This window comes from Cricetulus griseus, assembly GCF_003668045.3.
Source record: "Cricetulus griseus strain 17A/GY chromosome 1 unlocalized genomic scaffold, alternate assembly CriGri-PICRH-1.0 chr1_0, whole genome shotgun sequence".
NCBI classification, from domain to species: domain Eukaryota; kingdom Metazoa; phylum Chordata; class Mammalia; order Rodentia; family Cricetidae; genus Cricetulus; species Cricetulus griseus.
In genome coordinates, this window is record NW_023276806.1 from 68,151,288 (window position 1) to 68,174,107 (window position 22,820).

Here is a 22,820-nt window from a genome sequence, read left to right on the forward strand (position 1 = left end):
TGTGTTTTTATGGGTGGGTGGGTGGGAGGGTGTGTGTGTGTGTGTGTGTGTGTGTGTGTGTGTATGTGTGTGTGTGTTCATTTCTTGTTTTTGTTTCTTTTTTTGTTTGTAAGTTTGATAGTTTTGTTTTATTCTTGTTTGTCATTTTTATTTGCTTGTTTGTTTTCAGAAGACAGAAGGAAAGGAGCTGGAGAAATGGCTCAGTGGGCAACAGCATACATTGTTCCTACATAGAACCCAAGTTCAGTTCCCCAGCACCAACATCAGGCAACTCATAACTGCCTGAAACTACAGCTCCAGGGAGCAGACATATCTCTTATCTCCTTGGGTACATATAAAGACACGCATACATATACATAAATAAATAATAAAACTTCATGAAAAGAAGAGAGAGGAAAGAAGACTTGAAGGGTGAGGAGGTAGACAGAACCTGAGAGGAAATGAGGTAAGGAAAACCATGTTCACAATATATTGTATGGAAATAACTATTTTTGTTTTAAAACATTTACAACCTAGTTTTTAAAAAGAAGCAAAAAGAAAGTTAGTTGAATATAGCAATATAATTAGCTTTTGAAAGACAAAGAAGCAAACCCAAAATCACAAACTGCCAGTATCAAGAATGAAAAAAGAAATCATTAATAGTAAAATGGAGTAACATAAACCACTTTAAACACAAAATTTGACGAGTTAGAGGGCATGCACAAATTTATACAAAAACAAGCAAGCTACCACAACTTTCTCAAATAAAATGGGAAATTTTAATAACTCTGTAACTAGTATGGAAATATTTGTAATTATAAACAAAAATACTTCAATGTCCACATAATTTCACTCGGTATTTCTATTAAATGTTTCAAAATGATCACTAATTTTATGCTTCTCAACTCAAACAAAAATTGGGGGGAAAAAAAAGATTAAAAAACTTGAGCTCGATCCCCAAGCAACACACATACAGGCTACCTCTCAGGAATACAAACCTTCTTAACAAAGTTAAGAAGTGACCTTCTAGCAAGGTAGAGGTTACAAAACAAACATACGAAGACAATTCAACTTGTGTCTATTAACAATGACAAGATGGACAATGAAATAAAAATGGAAACATTTACAACTGACAGAAATATAAAAACCACTTAGACATAAAACCACCAAAACATGTAGATCTATGGTGTTAAGCTTCAATAAATGGAGAAAAAAATGGGTATATGTTTATACAAATCAACATTGCCCAAAAGTGATTACAGGTACATTTAACAGTTTCTATCATAAATCACCAAAAGATTTCTACAGATGTATAAAATATTACTTTACAATTTATACAGAATGAGCAAATGAACTAGAGCAGAAAAGCAATCTTAAAAGGGGAAAAGTGGGAGGAATTTGCCTAATTTCAGGTTTCTATACAGCTATAGTGATCAATACCAGGACAGACATTCAAATCCATGGAACAGAAAAGACAATCTAGAAATGCACTATACCAACTGAGTTTTGACAAATGTGTACAAAGCACTTTAGTGGTGAAGATCTTTTCAGAACATGGCCTGCAGCAATTATACATCAATAAACTAATAAATAAATGCTTACAAATACCACACATAGCCCAAAACAGCTTAATATGAGTCACAGGCTGAAATGGACAATGTGAAACTGTAAGAAACAAAACTTCTCAGGGCTAATTTAAGAGCTATTAGACTGTACACCCAAAGGCAAATTCCATGGGAAAAACTTATAAATGAGGCTTTATCAAAGATTACAACCTTTTGCTCACAAAGAAAAACACCAGTTTATGTACAGACTATATTTGTAAATCAAGTATTTGAGAAAAGGAGATCTAAAATACATAAAGAATTCTCAAATACAAAATTCAATAGCAGGGAGGGAAAGCTAATTAGAAAACAAACCAAAGAACAGAACATATTTCACTAAAGAAGACACAAAGAAGGCCAGGAGGTGGTGTCACATGCCTTTAATTCCAGCACTTGGGAGGCAAAGGCAGGCAGCTCCCTATGAGTCCAAGGCCAGCCTGATCTACACAGTGAGTTCCAGAGCAGGTTCCAAAGCTACAGAGAGACCCTGTCTCAAATAAATAAAAAATAAATAAAAATAAAAATAAATAAAAGACACAAAGAAAACAAAAAACATAGGAAAAAAAGGTTAAAACTACTAGGTATTAAGGAAATTCAAACCACAATGAGGTATTAGGACACATCAATCATAATGACTAAACAAAAAAACATCAATTTCTAGTGAAACGATGAAGAAACTGAATCACTCATATGTTGATGGTGGGGATGTGATATGACACAGCCACTGTAGTTTAGTAATTTCGTTCAAAAACTAAACACGACACTACCATTTGAGCTAACAGATGCATGCCTAGTATTTTTCTTAAAAAAAAAAATGAACTTATACCATGAGAAAAAAAATATAACATTAATGTTCATAGCCACTTTTTCAGTAATAGCCTAAAAATGGAAAGAGAAGACCTTCACACAAAAATAAATAGGACAGACTATTGATACACAAAACAACCTAAATCTTCTGAGTACTGTACTAGCTGAAAAGCCCAGGAATACATATATTATTCCATTTATATACAATTCTTTAACTGGCAAAATAATGGGGAAAAGAGACTGGTAGTTTTCAGCAGTTCCAGTGGGGTGCAGCAGGGGGAAGAGGCATAGCTCTGGGAGGACATCAGGAGACACTCACATGTACTGGAAGGTGTCGTTTTCTTGATCATATCATGAATGCTATAGTTTTTGCAAGATTTTCATATTGGAGAAAAATAGACAAAGAAGATAGGATTTCCCTTTTTAATTTACTCAATGACATGTGACTCTGCAACTGTCCTGAAACAAAAGGTTTAATTTTAAAAATAAGTAGATCTGGGTGTGGTATCTATAATCCTAGCAATGGTGAGCATGGAACAAGAAGGCCACAAATTCAAGTCCGCCTGAGCTATAAACCAAGGGCCTGCCTCAGAAACAAATAAGAAAATAAACAAACAGGTCAGATTGTGGTGGTACACACTACAGCCCCGGAAACTGGAACAACTGCCTCAAAGGATAAACAAGAAACAACAACTGTTTGAAATGAGAACTTGTTACAGGATTAGTTGTTCCACTGGTTATTTCCATCACATTAAAATGTGTATGAATTGTAACTTGGTAGGAAAAAAAAAATAAGTCAAATTAAGGAGAAAGAAAGCTCATGTGAACACAATGGAACACAATGGAGACTACAATCTCCATTTCTGAAATTCTCCCTCAATCTCTATCCCAGAAAAAAAAAATAAATTAAATAAAAGTGAGTATATTTAATCACTTACCATATACCTTTAAAAGTATTGACATTGTAATACACCCCAAAAAATTAAGCAATAGAACTATCCGTTTTACTATATAGTCTATCAACTAAGCTTCAATACTTGTATAAAAGAAAAAATATGCAAATTTGAACCTTCAAACAGGAAATGAAATTTTCTAAATCTATTACATAACTTCAGACTCAGGCATGCACTGAAGGATAATAAATCATTTAAACCTTTATACGCAGAACCTTTTTAAATTTGCATTCATCTACAGTAAATACTGCCATGTTCTTTAACAGATTACTAGTTCAATCTAGCAAACTAGTGATTTATAGTACTGTCATATTTTAAAAATCAGAAATCTGTCACTGGTGACAAGTAGTCAGAAGTCCACTGAACTTACATTACATGGGCTGAAACACCACAGGATATGAAATAGCAAGTGGTCACACATTTTATATTCAAATCAGTCACCTCAATATTTGTCTAATTATGTGTTTATAACTATAAAACTGCATAGCATTTAATGTTTTTCAAGCACCCTACTTCTATTATCATTTCCTCAATACTTCCTAACTATTTTAATTATATTGTTAATTTCATAATTACTAATCTGAAGTCTTATTTTGAAGAACAGTAAGATTTGGAACGCATAAAAGAATGATCCATGTTTTCTCCACAAAGTATGAACTGTTATAACAGACTTCAGACCCAAAAGTAAATTCCCTGGGAAAAACTAATAAATTAGACTTTATCAAAATTACAAACTTTTACTATATATGTGTAGTTGTGCATGGGGGGTGTGGGTGTGTGTGGGTATGTATGTATATGTGTTTATATGAATAAAATGGCAAACTACAGACTATATTTGAGAATCAAGTATCTCACAAAAGGATATCTAAAATATATAAAGAGCTCTCAAATTCAATAATAGAGTAAGACTCTATCTCAGTAAAAACAAAAGCATTGACAAAATTTGTCTTCATTGATCAAGGAAAAAAAAGGATTCAAATCATTAAAATCAGAAACGAAAGAGAGCACATTACTACCAACCTTACAGAAACAAAAAGATTACAAAGGAATACTCTGAACAGTTGTATGTCAAAAAGTAACCACTTGGATAAAAGCAACAAATTCCTAGAAAGTCACTAACTCCTCAAACTGAATCTAGAAGAAAGAGAAAAGACAGACTAGAAATAAATAAAGAAATAGTAATCAAAAATCAACTCACACAGTAATGCTGGAGCTCTGACAGCTTTAACATCACAAACCCCTCAAAACCTCAGTGAGGCCAATATTACTCTTGTACTAAACAAATACCTAACTAAGTACAGGATATAGTACTAAAACATGAGGAGAAACATTAATATTAATATAATAATATCAATAAAATATTAATATTAATAGCAACATGTAAAAATAATTATATACAATAAGCAAATCGGATTATTCTGAAAATACAAGTTTAGTTTAAACATAAAAATTAATAAACATGGGGCTGTAGATGCCTCTGTCGGTAAAATACCTGGAACCTGAGTTCAAGGCATAGAACCTGTATTTTTTAAAAACAGGCATATGTTTCAGTGGGGAGGTAAGGATAACTGGTTCCCTGGGGCTAGGTGGCCAGGCAGCCTAAACTATGTGGAGAGTTCCAGGCCAGTGAGAGAACATGGCTCAAAAAACAACAAAAAAGAGTTGGGTGGTGGGGCATGTCTTTAATCCCAGCACTTGGGAGACAGAAGCAGGCGGATCTCTGTGAGTTTGAGGTCAGTCTGGTCTACAAAGCTACACAGCAAAACCCTGTCTCAAAAAACAAAAACAAACAAACAAACAAACAAACAAAAACCCAAAAACAACAACAACAAAAAAGTAGACAGTGTATGAGAAACAACATACAAGGTTGAGTTCTGGCCTCCATACACATAAGCATGCACATGCACACACACAATGCTTGTGCACCCACATACATACAGCAAAAAGCAATAAGTTACATGAGTAACATGAAAAGAAAATCATATGATCACCTTAATAAACACAAAAAACATTTGTCAAAATTGAATAGCCTTTCATGACAAAAACACATGAAGATATAGAGAAGAATATGCTCAACTGATAGGATCTGAACAACTAACCCCAGTACTTAACAGAAGTATCACTAGGAACTCATAGGAATACATAAACACACACTCCAATATATAAAACTGTAATTGGTACTTAGGAGTATGTGTCGTTCTGGCCTCTGAAAGCCACGTGAGCAATGACCAACAGGGTAATAATGAGTATGCATAGTACTCAGACTTAAGTCTTGAAGTGGTGCTTCTGACCAAGGAAAATCGGGGTTTCTTTTAGAAACATCTGATTCAAGGTTTAGAGATAGAAATGAAAAACTGAGCCTAAATTATCTTGGCATATACAATAGCAGGAATATCATCAAATCAAAAAAGCTCTGCCAAAAGGACCCAAAAACCAACCTAAAGAATACTTTATTGACCAAAGACAAGGCAATCTGTGGTTTAATGATAAGAACAATTACAATCAAATACATTTAATTCTATTAGTTCATGAAATTTTTAAAACACAAGAACAAATTCACAGGTTTCCTCTAGAGTGGTTGCTCCTCAACCTTCCTAACACTGCAACCCTTTAATATAGTTCTTCATGTTGTGGTGACCTGCAACCATAAAATTATTTCATTATTACTTCATAACTAATTTTGCTGTTATGAATCATAATGTAAATATCTGATATATAGAATATCTGATATTTGACCCCTGTGGGGGTCATGACCCACAGGTTGTAAACCACTGCTTTAAAGATGATAAAGCATAAATATGTTACTTTGAAAACAAGTAAATTAAGAGAAAAAATGTGCATTTATTCTGCCTTCTATAAATGTACACTGGTGACCTTACCACTAGGGAGCCAAATAAATATTCCTTCATTGAAAGGTTCCAGTTAAAAATACATACACACACACACACACACACACACACACACACACACACACACACACACCAGAGAGAGGGAGACAGATAGACACTGTGACCACTTTTTTTTTATATCTAAGCAAATAAATCTATTTTGATCGAGAATACCAGGGCCAATAACATCACCCACACAGAGAAACCAGGCATAATTGCTTCCAGTGAAAGAAGAGAGCACCACCTACAGTCTAGCCACAGGAATGGAAGCGGAGTCTGACCCAGCCTCTAGATTTTGCTGCCAAAATACAGAGGACTGCAGGACATGTTTACCTACATTATGAGTATTCAATGAACAAAATTCACACAAAAACTATAAAATGTCAAAAGTTACAAGTTCTTCTATCAATAAATTCATGATACTTTTAAAATATATTAGGCTAGGTGTGGTGGTACACACCTTTAATGCTAGCACTTGGGAGGTGGAAGCAGAGGAAGCAAGAATTTTAGGCCTGTCTCAGCTACACAGCAAGTTCAAGGCCTGACTACAATGAGTACCAGTCTCAAAGAACCAAATCCATTAGCTGGTTAATTAATTACAAATAAGCAAAATTAAATTGTAACCTAAGGATAATAGTACAATAAAGAGACTTTTTTTTTCTTAAGTCTACATTTGGAGGAGGAAAAAACACAAAGAGATTCTAGGAAAGCTATGAGCATTCTATTATTATTTGCCCTTAACTTTATTTGTTTTGTTTCGTGTTCGTGAACTTTATTTTACTTTACAATGAAATTTTTAATGTAAAGTATGTTTTGACTGGTTAATTTGTAATTTAAAATATCTATAATTTAATCACAAATTATACTATAAAATTTGTTTCCATGTTTTTTAATTTTTTTAACTTTTTAAAATTTTTATGTATATTTATGAGTATTTATATTCATGAGTATTTCTCCTACATGTACATATGTGTATCACAAGGATACAGTACCTGCAGAGCCAGGTAAAAGATGTCAGAACCCATGGAACTATAGTTACAGACCACCGTAGGTGTTGAGATCCAAACCTGCGTTCTATGCAAGAGCAGTAAGTTATTTTAACCACTGTCATCTCCCCAGGCCTGTCGTCAGCTTTTTTAATCTTTATTAAGTAAATACCATGATTATTTCTTGCAGTAACTGCTAATACACTTTTGATGATTACCCTACACTTTAAACACCTTAAAACAATAGCCACAGAACACAATATTAAATCACTATACAATTTCTCTGAGAAAAAAAAATCTCTTTAAAATAATTCATATTTTCAGTCTTAGTCTCCAACAAAGATATCTACAAGTTCATAACAAGAGTTTGGGGGGGGGGAACGACAACTGGGATTGACATGTAAAATAATCTTGTTTCTAATTTAAATAAAAAATGGAGAAAAAAGAGTTTGGACACAAAAAGACAAATATTGAAAAAAAACTGAGAAATGATTAACTTCTAAGAGTTTAGCAGTTGCAGAAAATAAATTAAAAAACAAAGAACACTATATGCTTTTTTAAAATTTCTTGCCTTCTTCTTTCTATTAGAAGTAGGAAATAAACTAAATAGACGTCCTAAATATCTTTGAAAAAGTTATTGGGAAAGTAACTATATCAGAAGATTAAACCATAAATGCAATGCAGGTTTATTTTTAGTGTAATACCTATGAACATCAGTTACACATAGCTGACAACAGAAAATCCACAATTAGACAAAAGTAGAAGGAAATTACCATAATAAAGGCAATTTTAATAACACTTTCTATGTGTCAAGAACTAAGAGTTTATATATATTAACACATTTAATAGTCCACAAAATACATACAATACTGTACCATTCTTTTTTCAAGGGACTGAGGTATACACAAATAGATGAAGTACCTGGTTCAAGATTTCAGAACTAGGAAGTGTTGTTGCTAGAACTAAAATCTAGGCACTCTAACTCCAAAGTCTCCTTCCTCACCACTATGCAGTATGGCTTCCAACTACTTCCACTGCATATCTGAATCCTCGTCCAGCAATTGACTATTACATAGCTGCAGCTCTCATGCCCCAAAATCACTTGGACCTTAGAAAAGTTGTTATTAAGTTTATGGAGATTCATGTCAGGAAACTGCCCAGGCAGGCCTTCAGGCATCTAGCCTCTGCTAGCCTTTATTTCAGCTGTCATGATGTGGGAATCTGCAAATATGCTGCCATGTTATGGAAACTCTATCCTTTTTGACTTCATATCTTTTTACGTGTATTTGTGTTTTGCCTTCATGTATATCTGTGTGAGGGTGCCAAGTCCCCTGGAACCAGAGTTACAGGCAGCTGTGAGCTGCTATGTAGGTGCTGGGAATTGAACTCTGATCCTCTGGAAGAGCAGCTAGTGCTCTTTAACCCCTGAGCCATCTCCTCAAACCCCGATTATTAACTTATTACCTTAATAATTGATTATATTCCTGTTTGCTTCTGCTCTGACATATATTGCTCAGCTCACAGGGAAAAATAATAGATTATGTCATTGGTGCACAAAGCTTCTCCTAATCACGTGGTTGATTTCAACTTTTAATTGTTGAGGAAAAAGCAATGAGAAAAACTATGTTCAAGAAATTGTGAAACCAAACTCCAGATCCTATCAGTTAAGTAATGAGTTGCCTCCCAATTCATAATGTAACTTTACATATAATCGTTTTTGTCTTTTAATTTAATAATCTCTTAAAGAGAATTCAGCTTTTTTTTCTTTTTATCTGCATTGGTATTTTGCCTGTATGTGTGCCTGTGTGGATGCCCATGTCCTCTAGAAGAGCAGTCCAGCTTTCTTACTGTTAATACATGTTCATACTTCTATTTTTGTTCTTGGAATAATGCACAAAGGAAGGAATATACTACTGATTCATGAGTAAAGAGTACATAAAATTGGATAATGTCTAAGCCTTTGTACACTTCCCTGTTCAGTTGACAGCAGCTACTCATAACAACAATGTCCTAAGGAAACTAAAATTAAGAGGTGCTGACATCTTACATTACAGATTTTTAAGTCCTAAGAAGCAAGCTAGGAAGCTCCTGGCTCTAGAAAGTCCCTATAGAGAAGACGTTTCTCTTTTACATACATCAAAATATGAGAGATTCCAAACAGACTTATTCCTCAAATGTATTAACTTATCCTAAAATAATCTGTCAACAATTATAAAATCATAAGCAATAAAATATTTCCCTGTTGTGACAATTGTTAATAATAAAAACCCTAAAATATGAAACATTTCTGGTCTGCAGCATCTCTACTGAGGAAGAGTTGACCTGTTGTTTGATGTCAGAGTAAAGGGACCAATCTCTTTAACAAGTTACTAAAAAATGAGTACTTTTAAAAAGCGGTAAGTAAATAAAGACAAAGAATACAGTTGAACAATTAAATGAAAGCATGTTCAAACTCAGTCACAGAAATGCAAATTTAAATTCCTCACTAATCATTTTAGTTAGAAAGAAAAAAATATTTTTTGACACCATTGTAGATACTATAGCGGGAGATGGAGTTCAGGTAAGAGGCACTCTCAGGGGGATAATTTGGCAATACATACCAAACCTGTACATGATTCTAAGCTCTGACTCCTCATTTTACCACTAGGACTTTATCTTAAAAACACAATAATGGGAGGCACTTGAGGAGAGGAGGGAGGGGAAACTGTGGTCAGGTTGTAAAATAAATAAACATTAATAAAATAAAATAACGTAAGTATGACCTAATATAAAGATTACCGTATTATTACTAGTTACAAATGAAAGACACTCAATAAACAGGAGTAGAGTCAACCATGGCCCACCCATGCAATGGATGCAGCTTCTATGTTATAAAATAACAGAGCTGTTTATATTGCTTTAGAAAGATCTAGATAGGAAGCAACTAGTGAAGAAAAAGCAAGATGCAATAATGAGGTAGAGCAAGCAACTTCTGTATGACAAAGGCATAAAAAATGTAAAAGCAATATTTGTTTATAAAAACTTTTGGAAAATACAGAGTGATATTGATATGCTAATAACATTGTTTTCAGGGTTTCTTTATCAGTGTCAACTTTGGTAGGTGGGAAAAACAAGAATTAAGGTTCCCTGGAAACATGGAGAAAAGAGAAAGCAAAGAGATATTATGTATATGTTAATGCTTAATAAAGTATTAAAATACATAAAAATAAGAATTTGTGTATTTGGTTTTGTGTTTGTTTGTTTGTTTGGGTTTTGTTTTTTTTTTTGGTTTTTTTTTTTTTTGGTTTTTTGAGACAGGGTTTCTCTGTGTAGCTTTGGAGCCTATCCTGGCACTCGCTCTGAAGACCAGGCTGGCCTCGAACTCACAGAGATCCGCCTGCCTCTGCCTCCCGAGTGCTGGGATTAAAGGCGTGCTCCACCAACGCCCAGTGAATTTGTGTATTTGATAGGCCAGAAAAATCTCAGAAAAGTACCATGCCATCCATCACTAACAATAAATCAGATATGCAGTAACTATCATAAAAATAATCTTTAGCATATGATGCACTTCATTTCTTCTTCCTTATAAAGTATTATGTGAAGTGTTTTTTTATGACCCCAAAAAGAAAAGTGCATATGGGGTATTGTGGCTGCAGATGAAGGAGAATTTATTGAATCAGCAAACTATAAACATAAAATAAATGCATTAAGCTAGAAGCAAAATATCCAAACAGTATTTTATAGCCTCTCCCTCTCCTCCTCCCTTGCTCCCGATAAAGGGTTTCTCTGTGTAGCTCTGGCTGTCCTGGAACTCACCCTGTAGACCAGGCTGGTCTCAAGTTCAGAGATCCACCTGCCTCTGCCTCCCCAGTGCTGGGATTAAAGGCAATGCACCACTACTGCCTGGTTTGTTTGGTGTCGTATTGTTGTTTGATTTGTGGCCAGATGTTAAACCCTGAGCTTCAGGCATACTAGGTAAACTAGTCTAACACTGAGCTATACCCCTAACTCTAGAATTGATATTTAATCAACTTCCCCAGTATCTCACCATCAGGAATCCCATGCTAAGGCTCAGAGTTCAGTTCCTGACCTTGAAATCTACAAAACATGGAAAGATAAGCCTTCATCAAGCCCTTATTAGTTGGGATCTCTGTGAAATTCCATCATCAACTAAGCATTTTTAATTAAAAAAAAAATGGTTCGATTTTAGTAACTGATTTTAGGAGATAAAATCAGTAACTCATTAAGGGCATGAGAAGGTTTTTCACTCAATAGTCACCCATTTGGTTCCCAACTCTAACAGCGCTACTGCCACCACCAAAAGCCTCTCAGGACATTTTATCCCAGCATGGTATCCCATGCCTTTAAGCACTAGAAAGGAGGAGGCGAGAGAATCTGTGAGTTTAAGGACACTCTACATAGGGAATTCTAGAACAGACAGGTCTATATAGAGAAACCCTGTCTTTAAAAAAAAAAAAAGAAAGAAAGAAAGAAAGAAAAGTGTTCATACAAAAAGATTTGTAGCCGGGCATTGGTGGCTCATGCCATTAATCCCAGCACTTGGGGGGCAGAGGCAGGCGGATCTCTGTGAGTTCGAGACCAGCCTGGTCTACAGGAGCTAGTTCCAGGACAGTCTCCAAAGCCACAGAGAAACCCTGTATCGAAAAACCAAAAAAACCATTTTACTTTCTTAGTAACCCTACACAAAAACACCATAGGTCTTCATAACCAGAATAACTGCTCCATCATTGGGTCCACTCTGTCACACTTCTTTTTTTATTATTATTATTTTATGTGTATGGGTGTTTTACCCACATATATGTCAGTGTACTATGTGCATGATTAGTGTCCACAGAAGTCAGAAGAATGCATCAGATTGCCTAGAACTAGCAATACAGACAGTTGTGAGCTGTCACGTGGGTGCTAGGATCAAACTCAAATTCTCTATAAGAGCAGAAAGTGTTTTCCACCTCTGAGCCATCTCTAACGACTCCTGACACATTTCAAAACACCTCACCTCCCATTTTTTCCTGATGGTTACCATGGTGTGGATATAAAATGGTCCCAAAGGCTGATATATTGAAGGCTTGGGAGTGCCTGGTGGTGCTATTGAAGGGAATGGATCATAAATATGGCAAAGACCCTCCTTCATAGAGGGATAAATTAGAGATGATCAGTTATATGGCAGGTCTGCCTGGAGAGAATATATCAATGAGGCTGTGTCTTTGAAGGGTATATCTTACTTACTTATAACCAGTATTACTAATATACTCCATTCACTCATTTGTTCTCCCACTCTAATTTTCAAAGTTTAGTCACCTCATCTCTAAAAAAAAAAAAAACACTTTCAGAGAGGACTAAAAAGAATGAGCAGCATGCCACGTGCATTAGAAGTAGTACACATAAAACCAGCCTCTGCAGTCACTTTTAGAAGCCAGGATACTCAGGAAGGCTTGACCAAGAAACTTTCTTTTAAAATTTTAAAGTGTGTACATATATCCTAAAACATTGAAAAATGATTTAACAAAGCCAGAAGTGATGGCACATGCTTGTAATCTCAACTCTTGGAGGGAGAAAAAAGGAGGATGAGACATTCAAGACATCCATGACTACAGAGTGAACTGGAAGCAAACCTAGACTACATGAGACTTTAAAAGAGAAAAAAGTGTTCATACAAAAAGATTTGTAGCCAGGTGTTGGTGGCTCATGCCATTAATCCCAGCACTCCGGAGGCAGAAGCAGGCGCATCTCTTTGAATTCGAGGCCAGCCTGGTCCTCAGAGTGAGTTCCAGGACAACCTCCAAAGCAATACAGAGAAACCCTATCTTGAAAAACAAAACAAAAAAATTGTAATATTTAAGTCAATATTCAAATAGTATCAACAAATACTGAAGTAGGAGATATAAAATGATTCAATGACTTAAATTTAACAATACAGAAGAGTTAAACAGAAGCAAATTATCAAACTAAGATAAAACAAAATGATATATATGTATAAGTATTTAACACAATAAACTAATATAAACCAACCCTTCTTATCATCATTAACAGGGTGCCTGTGTTGGGGGGGAAGGGGGTTGGAGCCCGCCCTGGGTTCAGTGAGCTGGGAAGGACTAAAAGGGAAAATATGGGAGGGAGGCACCACCATGTTTCTCTAGCATCTAAGTAAAAGGGTTTCCCACTCAATAAAAGCAAAGACTTTAAAAGCTTTTTAGGTCCCTCCATCAAAATAAATGCGTTTTCTAAAAGCAATCAAGTGGAATGTACTAAACTAACTGTCTCACACAAAAAAATGCAGTTACTTCCTACCTGAAATTTCATCCAGTAGCAATACACTCACAGAAGCATTTCAGTATCACAGTCTCCCTCGGTTTGGATTACACGGATTCACTTTCTGTAAGTTAATAGTTTGACCAGGTATCTTTTTATAGTGTTAGGAGTAGCAAACTTAAAGACCAAAAACTGTCATTGTAAAAAAAGATTTGTCAATAAATCAGTTTTGTTATCAAGTCAGATTTTCTTATTGTAAACTAATGTTTCAATAGAAGCAAAGTATACAAAATCAATACTGTTCTAGTAACTACAGGATGATGTGTTAAGACAGAAGATGAGGGAGGAGATGGCTCAGTAGTTAAAGCACTTGTTGTGCAAACAGGAAGAGAAGTGTTCAGATCCCCAGATCCCATGTAAACACAGGGGATCCGGAAAGCAAGCTAGCTAGAGACTCTGGCCACATTGCGGAGCTCTGTATCAAGCTCTGGCTTGATACAGAGACTCTGCCTCGAAGGATAAGGTGGCGGGCAATCCAGCTGGATTCTGGACATCAGTCTTGGGCCTCCACACCGAAGCAAATATACATACATGTGCACCAAACACGCACATGAACCCACAAATGCAAATAAGCATATGCAAAAGAGGACATACACATGCACATGAAAAGTGGGGAGGGGTATCCAGGGAGCAGGCAAGATTGTTGAGATAGTAAAGGCACCTGTCATACCACTGGTGACCTGAGCCTGATCCCCAGAACTCATTTAAAATGAAGGAGAGAATCAATGTCACAAAGTTGTCCTCTGACCTCAACAAACATGTCATGGTACATGCATGCCCACCATCACAAATCATGCACACACAGACACAAACACAGAATAATAATAAAATGTTTCAGAATAATAATAAAATGTCTAAGCACTTATAAATAAAAATTTGTTTCAATATTTACCAGATGAGCTACTACTTAATTTTCTTTTAAAAGAAATAAATAAATGTTGGATATAATGGCACACACCTTTAGTCCCAGTACTTGGGAGGCAGGAGCAGATAATCTCTGTACCTAGTCTACTTAGAAAGTTCTAGAACATCTAGCGCTACATATTGAGACCCTGTCCCAACAAAAAAAAAAAAAAAAAAAAGGAAAAAGAAAACAGGGTGTGTGTGTGTGTGTGTGTGTGTGTGTGTGTGTGTGTGTGTTTATGTAAAATAAAACTGGGCTAAAGGTATATAGCACAGGGGTAGACCATTTGCCTTCATGTGCCAGGCCCTGAGTTGCAACCCAGTACCACCAAAAATAAAAATAAACTCTTACTTCACTAGAAGCTTTATCACTGGGTAGCACAACAACTCGCTTTACAATGCCAAACCTACTATAGAAAGAAACTGGTGGAAGAAACCTTACCCTGGATGACACAATGTGACAGCTTCAATCAATCTTTAATGGCACTAAACTAAAAATTAACCAGAAGTACCTTTAACCATTAACAGTGAAGAATACCATAAAAGAGCAAATATGAAAACAAATCACTGCAGATGATCAACAAACTTAAGCAAATATTGAGCAAAAACTAATTAGGATAATATTTATATTCTGTGGGCAAAATTAATAATAAGATATATGCAAAGCAAAGAAGAGAATAGAGAAGACCAAAGGCAAATACTTTCATTTTGTTGTTAACTTACGACCACCCTAAAAAAAATAACAGCAGCACATAAAAACCAGGTATGGTGTCACAAACCTCTAATCCCAGCATCAAGGAAGTAGCACACAGGATCAGAATTTGGAAGCCAATCTGGCATACAGGCTACCTTATCAAAATACAAACAATAAATACAGTAGTGATGTGAGAAAAAAGAAAGTATACATGCAGAAACCTTGCCCGAGTTACAGAAACCGAGATATACTGACAGTACAGAATGAGAGGAAAGGGCTGGGGAGACAGCTCAGCTGGTAAAGGCTCACTCAGTAGCACAAGGACCAAAGTGCAATCTCCAGCACCCAACATCGAAATCCTAGCACTGAGGAGGCAGAGACAGACAGATTGATCCCTGAAGCTCTCTGCCCAGTCAGTCTAGCCTAATCTGAGAGCTTCCAGTCCCAAGAAAAGACACTGTTTCAAAAAACAGGGAGGAACAGCTTGTACACTCCCAAAAATTCAGGTAGGAAAAATGGCTTAAACATCTCAGCTATAATGACATATTATATATCAAAGGAGATTCATCAATTGTAATAAATTTTCTGCTCTGGTTGGGGTGATGCTGGCACATGGGAAATAAGGGAAGGTGACTAAGATAACAGAACTAAGAACTGAAAGGCAGAACCAAGAGCCCAGGGAAATCAATCCCAGTTTAAGTACTAACCCACTTTCAACATCAGCAGGCTGGATTTTAGAAGTGCTACAGGCCAGGACTCATGTTCATTCTCCCTACTTGGGAACAGAAATGTGTCTAGCAGTTGTATGATAACCATGCAGCACTGTCTGCTGGTATGGGAGGCAGGTCTACAGACCATAGGAACTGCCTAGAGAAAAACTTAGAAAGGAAGCCTGGAGAGTCTTAAGTACTACTGAACCTGAAAGGTATAAGATTTTGTGAAATTTTTTCTTTTTTTTTATTTTTAGATATGTTTATTTTATGTGTATAAGTATTTTTCCTGTAAGTTTGTACCATGTATGTCAGAAAAGGGAGTCAGATCCCCTGGAACCAGAGTTAAGGATGGTTATGAGCAACCATGTGGATACTGGGAACTGAATCCAGGTCCTCTACAAGAGCAATAAGTGCTCCAAACTTCTGAACCAATTCTCCAGCCCCATATAATAAGGTTTTCGAACTTCAAACATCATTCTAATAAAGAAGTATTATAAGATTCTGTATGTTTTTAAGCCTATAAATTATTTTGTTATGTAACACAGATTTGTTTTAAAATTTGTTCCGTTAATATGTAACTGGGAGGCTGGCAATAGTTGCAGAGCTGCAATTCCAGGAGTATCTGAGTTCAAGGCCAACCTGGCTACATAAGTAAGACCGCCTCCTCCATTTCAAAAAGAGCTGGAAAGGTCATTTGCCAGTGGCTCTGACGGTGTGAATTATACCAGATTAAAAACCAACTCCTTTTAGACATCAGAAAACAAGCAGAACTGAGCTTGGCTCACTGAAAAATGATCATCCCAATTTTGCTCCTAAAGGCACTTTACAAATGACTACCGGGGAGGAGAAACTACTCCAAAGCCTCGCTGAGTTGAAGAGATACCCATCTGGGTTCAGAGCTGCTACACTGGCTGAAGTTCAAGGCCCCGAGAGTTTCATGTGAGTGAATGCTAACCTGCACAGGCATTAGATGAGACAACACCAGCAATAGCACAATTACTAGGGTAATGTAACCTGAAAACTGCCCACAAGGTAGACAGAGCTGAAAGTCTGAATTTCGTCTACAAAAAATTAGAAGGTACAGTACATTCTTAGAGTACTTTACCTCATTTATCACTGAAAGATAAAAGTACCCAGGCAGTGGTGGCTCATACCTTTACTCCCAGCACTCGGGAGGCAAAAGCAGGTGGATCTCTGTAAGTTTGAGGCCAGTCTGTTCTACAGGGCTACACAGAGAAGCCCTGTCTCAAAAAAACAAAACAGGTACTTAACTACAATCTGTAAAATGAAAAATTGAATAAATTTTTCTCTCTCTGGTAGGAGAACGCTGACTATATACACTGCAAATTTAATGGAAAACACATTTCCATAAATCACACGAAAAAGAATAGCTCACAAACAAGCGTAAATCAACTATAGGACAGGTTTCGTGGGTTTTGGTAGAATTATTATTTTCCAGTTTTCTTACAAATTTACCACTAAATGCTATTTTGCTTAAAAAAATACAAGTTCACTTTAATCCCAGCACTCAGGAGGCAGAGGCAAGCAGATCTCTGTGAGTTCAAGACCAGCCTGGTCTCCAGAGCGAGTGCCAGGATAGACTCCAAAGCTACACAGAGAAACCCTGTCTTGAAGAAAAAAAACAACAAAAAAAAAAAAAAAAAAACACAAGTTCAAATTTAACTGTAATTCTTTAACAAAAATTAACATTAGAAATTGTTGCTCCAGCCAAGCATTGGTGGCAGCACACATCTTTTAATCCCAGCACTGGAAAGGCAGAGGCAGGTGGATCTCTGAGTTCAAGGACAGCCTGGGCAACAGAACTGGTTCTATAACACCCAGAGCTATGTAGACAGACCCTGTCTAGAAAAAAAAAAATTGTTCCAATGTTTTTCATATTTTTCAAGTATGAACATTTTAATGACTATTTTCAGTCACAAAAATCTTGTACACATTTCCATAAATCACACGTTCACTTTTTCCTCGTTCACAGATAAAAGGGTAACTAAAGAAGTAAAGGGACACACTGCATTTTAAGCATAAGAATATCTTAGTAGTTACTTAGTGAAAATAAATTTTGACCTTTCTGTAATGTTTTTTTTTTTTAAGGTAAATTATCTTTCAATTTTCAAATACTTTGCCACTATTATAATTAGTAAATATTTCAATATTCAAAAGATGCTTATAGTCAACCATCTATCTATTGCTGTTTGTTAAAGATTATAAATCTTTATGAACACACTTCTACAGGCTAACCAAAGCACACAAACAAGTCTCCTTTACTATCTATCTCCTCCAGAGTTCATCTAGAGCAACAGTGTCCAACCTTCCTAAAGATGAGACCCTCATGTTGTGGTGACCCCAACCATAAAATTATTTTCATTGTTGCTTCATCACTGCAATTTTGCTACTGTTATGAATTGTAATGTAAACATCTGTGTTTTCCAACTTAGGTGACCCCTATAAAAAGGTCATTCAATTTCCCCCTAGGAAGGGTCACTCCCCACAGGTTAAGAATCGCTGCTCTGGATGCACATAAGCTTTTCCACATTTTTCATTTTTGAGATTAAAAGCATGCCCCAATTTTACTGCCCTTTCTTCTCCATATCTTCCCTATACATTTTCTAATAGAAAATATGTACTTTCTCACCTTCTTAAAAATTACAAGTATCTTTTCTAGGTGACATAAATTTATCCATTAGTCATATCATTATCCATTATACAATGAAGTACTTAAGTTTCCCAATTTATCCTACATCCTACAAACTATTTTATTCTCTTCTATCATTAGACCAATTTAAAGTACTTAGGGGAGAGGTATTTATATGTTTGTCACTCATGAGATCTTACTATGTTGCCTTGGCTGGCCCTGAATTCCTGGGCTCAAATAGTCTTTGTCTCTCATACTCTGAAGCTAGGACCACAGGTGTATGCCACCACGTGTGAGAACCAGGGTTATGATCCTTCCAGACTATTATTTCAAATGTACCAAGAAAAGAAAGCTAGAAACCAATTTTAAAAATTAAATGTCAAGGAGATGGAGATGGAGCTCAGTAACAGAACACATGTTTGCATGCACAAGGACTGTTCTGGCTAGTGTTTTATCAAATTGACACAAGCTACAGTCACAAATTTGATTTCTACCACACAAATTAAAAAAAAAAAAAAAAAGGGGAGAGAGATTTCCGGGTGGTGCAGAGCTAGGTAGCCAACAGCCTGCAAAGTTTTATTGTGACTACTGCGGTATGTATTTTACCCATGATCCTCACAGTTTGTGAGGAAGACACAGTGCAGTGGTCAGAAACACAAAGAATGTGAAAGAATACTACCAGAAATTGATGGAAGGGCAGTCCCAGAGCATGACTGACAAAACAACAGCTGCATTTCAACAAGGAAAGATCCTCCAATTCTATTCTATGCTCCTCCTGATGGGCCCATGATCTCACCTCCTCCCAGTCCCCCAGGTCCTCCTCGCCCTGGCATGATGCCTGCACCCACATGGGAGGCCCTTCCATGATGCTGATGATAGGCCCCGCCTCCTCCTGGGATGATGCCTGTGGGATCTGCTCCTGGAATGACGCCACCCATGGGTGGTCACATGCCCATGATACCTAGGCTTTCAATGATGAGACCTCCTGCTTGAACTGATGGTGCCCACTTGGCCTGACATGACTCGGCCATACAGATAAGAGCAGAAAGGCTCTATATCAGTTTTGTATTTCTTGTTTTGTTTCAACAGGAGGAGATCAAGGTGCTGAGCCTGAGTGTTTTCTAGCTGTGTGACAAGGAAGGCTTCCCACCTCCTAACAGAGAATAGTTTTGGAGGTGAGAGTATGATTTAAAAAAAAAGAAGAAAAAGAAGTGTAGCTCTCACATTGTGAAAAGTGAAAATAAAATTGTCAGCTGTTTTAGTTTTTAAAGGGGGGGCAAAGAAAGAAGGTAACCTTACAGTAAATCTAGAGATAGAACACAAAATATAATTTTACTGGTAGAGAAATCTCCTTAAAAATATAATGGAAGCTGGGCATTGGTGACACATGCCTTTAATCCCAACACTCAGAAGGCAGAGGCAGGCGGATCTCTTTGAGTTCAAGACCAGCCTGGTCTACAAGACCTAGTTCCAGGACAGCCTCCAAAGCCACAGAGAAACCCTGTCTCAAAAAATAAAAAATAAAATATAATGGATTACCACAGAATTTTATTTACCAAAAAGATAAATGCACAGAATAAAAAAGTATATGAAGAGATAGATTCCTTTACAATTTATATAATTTTACTACCACATTTCTAGTTTTGGAAGAAGCTATAAAAAAGATGGTTAAGATAGGTCAAATAAATGACTATGGAAGGCAAAAAGTGAACAAAGGTGCAACAGGATATAAAGCAGTACTTTACAGTAAAAGCAAATGATTCAGGAGACAAAATGTAACAGAAGAAACGTGGGCAATTCACCAGGCTGGGAGACAATCTAAATATCCATACTGTACCCTGTGCATTTATACAAATAATGACTGCAAACTAGAACCTCGGAGAAAACAGTACACAAGGCAATTTGCCAAGAATTATCCAGCCTGAGGACTTTCTTCCACTTTGTTTTAAAAGTTTCCATTCCAAATTCCTGCCAGCACATGTGATTCAGTGAACATTTTTTTCTTTAAATGTAGTTATTGAATCACTAAATACAGAAAAAGAACTGATATGGGATTGTTGCTTAGTTTACTTCCTAATAGCAAAAATATAATTCACCGTAATTGGATTCAGTATTGCCATATTGCCTCCAAATTTTTCTTTTCTAAGGTATTAAAATTTAAAAACTATGTTACTCATTTTCTCTTTCCCATCAGTATGAATTTTGCCAGGTGTGGACAGGCACATCTATATCCCAGCATTTGAAAGGCTGAGGGAGAAGAATTGCCACAAGTTCAAGGCCTGCCTGGGCTACAGAGTAAGATTTTTAAACCTCCACCCATGAAAAAGGCCTTTGGAGTAAAGCCCTGCCCAGCCACATACAATCAAACCTCTTTGGAACTAACAGCAGCTTTGGTGCACATTTTTGAAAAGCCTCTGGAGTGAATATTTCCCTGCCACTGACAAGACAACCTGAATCCACCAGAGTCGAAAGGCAAGGTGAGGCTCAATCTACATACGGCACCAACCTGTTAGGTTAGATCTCAGAGAATTTTAACAGGTCTTAGCTGTTGCCCTCTACCCCAAACCAAAACCTGGAGAATTACAATTTTATTTGATCTAAAAAGAAGTGTAATGGTTTTCCACTGCTCCCTCTTATTCATTATTTTAATCTATTTATGCGATAGATACATGGTAGTTTCTAGGGATATCAAGATTATAAAACATACCTTTAGCCAGGAAGTGGTGGTGCTTGACATTAATCTCAGCACTTGGGAAGCAGAGCTATTTTACATCAGTTCTCTAAGTATCATCCTTTTTTCTATTTTTGTAAGTTTTCATAAAATATAATCCATGTGGCAAACAATTCACCCTAGTAATAGGTGCAATTCAGGGTGTTTTTTTTTTTAATTATGTTTAAGAGTGTGCAATCATCACCATTATCTAAATTTTTGAGGGGTTTGTTTGTTTTTAAGACAGGGTCTCACACAGCTTTGGCTAACCTGGAACAATGTAGATCATACTGGCCTCGAAATCATAGAGATCCACCTGCCTTTGCCTCCCAAGTGCTGGAATTAAGTGTATGCCACCACATCCAGCTTCCACTATTAATTCTAAACGTTTTCATCGACCTTAAAACAAATCCCAAATTCACTGGCAGTTTTCACTCTTCCCTCTCTCCCAAACCCTAGTAACTACCAACCTACTTTCTGTCACTGTCGATTTGCCTATTCTGAATATTTATTATAAATGAAGTTCATACAGACATAATAAATATGCTGCCTTTTATAATATGCTTCTTTCTTCAATTTGCATGTTTTCAGGGTTCATTCATTGTATGGTATCAATATTTCACTCCTTTTATGTCAGTATGTTTTCAGATAAAAGAGGAAATAAAACTATTCAACAGTATCAAACACTTTAGTGCTTAAATTTATATACATAGCTATCTTATTCTTCAGAAAGATTAAATTTTAACAAGTCTAAAAAGCTTAATGTTTTAAACTAACAGCTTATTCTAGTTTGTTTCTCTGTTGCTGATATAATCAAAAGCAACTTGGAGGAGGAAGGGGTTTATTTGGCTTACAGGTTACAGTCTACCACCAAAAGAAAAAACTTCAGTACAGGTATATTTGTATAATCTTGTTATAGGTGAGAAAATGAGGAATAAAAGAATGGCAGTTAATGAGCCAAATGTTTCTTTACAACCCTACACTGGAAAAAAACTTGACATTAGTTCATTATACCAAAAACATAAATATTATAACAATATGTACTTTAAAATGTAAAAGTACATGTTTTACAGTAACCGGCCATTTGTCTAAATTATTTACAATATGGAAACAAACATACTCTATTAGTCATCCTTTTAGAATCTAAAAACTATACTTTAAACAGAACTAAGCCAAATTAAATTCAATAAGATAAAAGATATGAAAGAGGGTCAGCAAACTTGCTCAGTAGGTGAAAGCATTTGCTGTGCAAGTTTGACAACCTGAGGTCAATGGCTGGAGCCCACAGTGGAAGTCAAGAACCAACTCCTGAAAGCTGTCCTCTGACCTCCACAGGCACTCTATGGCATGTGTACACACACATGAATGCACACACACAAATACACGTAATACAATAATCTTAAATTATTATATGCCATATAAGAATTAAACATAACAATTGTATTAACTTTTTAACTATATATAGCAAATACAGCTTACATTATATTGTATATATTATAATCATATATACATTATATGACTATATATGTGATAAATTAGAATAAATGATATAATAAATTAAAAATAAAAATTTTAAAGCTATAAAAAGAAATATTCCAGTTAGACATAGTGGCAGACACTTTTA

General features: G+C 36.0%; 1 protein-coding gene and 1 pseudogene across 5 annotated transcripts in view; one reads left to right on the forward strand and one right to left on the reverse strand.

Annotated features, from left to right (window-relative positions):
• The window catches only part of Lrba (LPS responsive beige-like anchor protein), a 561,457-nt gene that overhangs the window by 513,102 nt on the left and 25,535 nt on the right, over positions 1-22,820 (reverse strand). The gene's annotated exons all lie outside the window — the stretch shown is intronic.
• LOC103163414 lies at positions 9,767-19,525 on the forward strand (annotated as a pseudogene).